Genomic DNA, 3005 nt, shown 5'->3' on the forward strand with positions numbered 1-3005 from the left:
GAGGATCAAGTGGCCATAGGTGTGTGGGTTCATTTCTGGATCTTCAATCCTGTTCCATTGATTCTCCTGCCTGTCACTGTACCAATACCATGCAGTTTTTAACACTATTGCTCTGTAGTATTGCTTGAGGTCAGGGATACTGATTCCCCCAGATTTTCTTTTGTTGCTGAGAATAGTTTTAGCTATCCTGGGTTTTTTGTTGTTCCAGATGAATTTGATAATTGCTCTTTCTAACTCTGTGAAGAATTGAGTTGGGATTTTGATGGGTATTGCATTGAATCTGTATATTGCTTTTGGCAAAATGGCCATTTTAACTATATTGTTTCTACCAATCCATGAGCATGGGAGGTTTTCCCATTTTTTGAGGTCTTCCTCCATTTCCTTCTTCAGAGTCTTGAAGTTCTTGTCATACAGATCTTTCATGTGTTTGGTAAGAGTCACCCCAAGATACTTTATACTGTTTGTGGCTATTGTGAAGGGGGTCATTTCCCTAATTTCTTTCTCAGCCTGCTTATCCTTTGAGTATAGGAAGGCCACTGATTTGCTTGTGTTGATTTTATAACCTGCCACTTTGCTGAAGTTGTTTATCAGCTGTAGGAACTCTCTAGTGGAGTTTTTTGGGTCACTTAGGTAGACTATCATGTCGTCTGCAAATAATTATAGTTTGACTTCTTCCTTTCCAATTTGTATCCCTTTGACCTCCTTATGTTGTCGAATTGCCCGAGAAAAAATATGGAACGCTTCACGAATTTGCGTGTCATCCTTGGGCAGGGGCCATGCTAATCTTCTCTGTATCCTTCCAATTTTAGTATATGTGCTGCGGAAGCGAGCACCACAACAGCATTTAATAGAGAAAATGTTCTTCCATTTTCCTCTAGGCAGTCTGATGGAGACATTTCCTCAGGTGAGGTTCATCTTCTTAGATGTCTAGGTTTGTGTCAAGTTGACAAAAACAGACTAAGACAGGGAATCAAGTGGGTTTTTTGTTTGTTTGTTTTGTATTTATTGGACACAATGTGCACAAATAAAGATTTTAGTCAGACTTGTTTTGTTCCCTAGTCTCCCAATGACGTGCAGTTAGAAAAGGAGGCGGCAGGAGAAGGCAATGACCCAAAGACAAGAAGAGATGTGGCTTTGTCTAATGAAGCAATACTCAAACTATTCTCCCCTTTCCTTGTACAGTCGGTTCTTAGAGTTTGCAGGGAAAACAGACACTTGCCAATCAGAGGTGAGGCTAATTCCTCTAAGCTCAGAACAGTGGAATGGAGGCAGGAAGAGAGCCGAGAGTCTGAGCATCCTGGGCTGCATACCAACATCTTGTTTCAGAAAAGACATATATGATCTGATTATCCTCACTCAGAAAGGCAGAAAGAATGAAGATGTCGTATACCCTCCCAAGTGCTCTGCTGTACGAGATGTAACCCGAATGCCTTAGGTGGTTTCCCATAAAAACAGGTGATTTCAGGAACGGAATGTGCTGGAAGGAAGCCTTCCTCTCCCTAGGTGCTCCTGAAGAGAATGGTTTCTAGGTGAATCTCCCAACCAAACAACAGCACAACAGCCTCAAAGAGCTCAAGCCATGCTATGCTGTGCGGTACGGTGCGGTGCTCTTCCGCCACCTACTGACAACTTTAGCTCATTGCGGTTTCCCAAGGCCTTGGTGCGCTGTCCTGTTCAAATTAGAGAATTAGAGTCTAAAGGAAAGAGTAAATATCCTTAAATTCTACACAGCTATCCTATTTTTCAATGGTCTTTGGTCTTCTACTGCTAAAATAATAATACATGCTGCTGGAGAGATGGCAGAGTAGAGATGTGCCTGCCACATAGCTTGCCCTGCAGGGCAGGTATGGCCCCTGCCCCCAGCAAATAAATCAGGCGTGAGAGGTGGCTCAGTGGTTAAGAGTCTTGCTGCTCTTGAGGTCAACCCAGGTTCGATACTCAGCGCCCATATCCAGTTACTCACAATTGCCCGTAACTCTAGCTTTTCAGGATCTGCTGCCATTGCTGGCCTTGGCAGGCACATGCATGTGGTACACATACAAACGTGCACACAAACACACGTGCATAAATAAAAATACTATTTAAAAAGAAATAAGCATATTTAATGAAAAATAAAATAACATGTCAAACAGAGGGAGTCTCTGTTTTTTTTTATAATTTAATACTGTGTGATGTATAAAAGTACTGTATATTTTAAGGCACTTGTTGTTTTTTTTTTATCATAAAATATGATCACCCTTAAGGCATTTAGGAAATCGTGTGTGTGTGTGTGTGTGTGTGTGTGTGTGTGTGTATTCACAATGGTGGTGTTATGGCCTGGGGCTTGTATAGATTGATGTAGTACCATTGAACTATATACCCCAACCTCTCAAGGAATTTTTTAAAATTAGATATTTTCTTTATTTACATTTCAAATGTTATCCCCTTTCCTCATTTCCCCTCTGAAAACCCCCTATACCATCCTCCCTCCCCCTGCTCACTAACCCATCCACTCCCACTTCCCTGTCCTGGAATTCCTACATTGGGGCAGTGAGCCTTCCCAGGACCAAGGGCCTCTCCTCTCATTGATGCCCAGCAAGGCCATCCTCTGCTACTTATACTGCTGGAGCCATGGGTCCCTCCAGGTGTACTCTCTGGTTGGTGGTTTAGTCCCTGGAAGCTCTGGGGGGGGGGGGTACTGGTTGGTTCATATTGTTGCTCCCCCTTTGGCTCCTTTGGCCTTTTCTTAAGCTCCTCCATTGGGCACCCTGTGCTCAGTCCATTGATTGACCGTGAGTATCCACTTCTGTATTTGTCAGGCACTGGCAGAGCCTCTCAGGAGACAGCTATATCAGACTCCTGTCAGCAAGCACTTGTTGGTATCCACAATACTGTCTTGGTGTGGTAACTGTATATGGGATGGATCCCCAGGTGGGACAGTCTCTGAATGGCATTTGTCTCTGTATATTCTCCCCCTTCTAAGAAAGACTGAAGTGTCCACACTTTGATTTTCCTTCTTCTTGAGC

General features: G+C 43.3%; 1 non-coding gene across 1 annotated transcript; it reads right to left on the bottom strand.

Annotated features, from left to right (window-relative positions):
- Nucleotides 1-726: 726 nt before the first annotated feature.
- LOC127665327 (U6 spliceosomal RNA) lies at nucleotides 727-833 on the bottom strand. Its single transcript, XR_007973373.1, has one exon. It is a non-coding gene; the product is annotated as a U6 spliceosomal RNA (small nuclear RNA).
- Nucleotides 834-3005: the final 2172 nt, after the last annotated feature.

The sequence above is a fragment of the Apodemus sylvaticus genome, chromosome 14 (genome assembly GCF_947179515.1).
Source record: "Apodemus sylvaticus chromosome 14, mApoSyl1.1, whole genome shotgun sequence".
NCBI classification, from domain to species: domain Eukaryota; kingdom Metazoa; phylum Chordata; class Mammalia; order Rodentia; family Muridae; genus Apodemus; species Apodemus sylvaticus.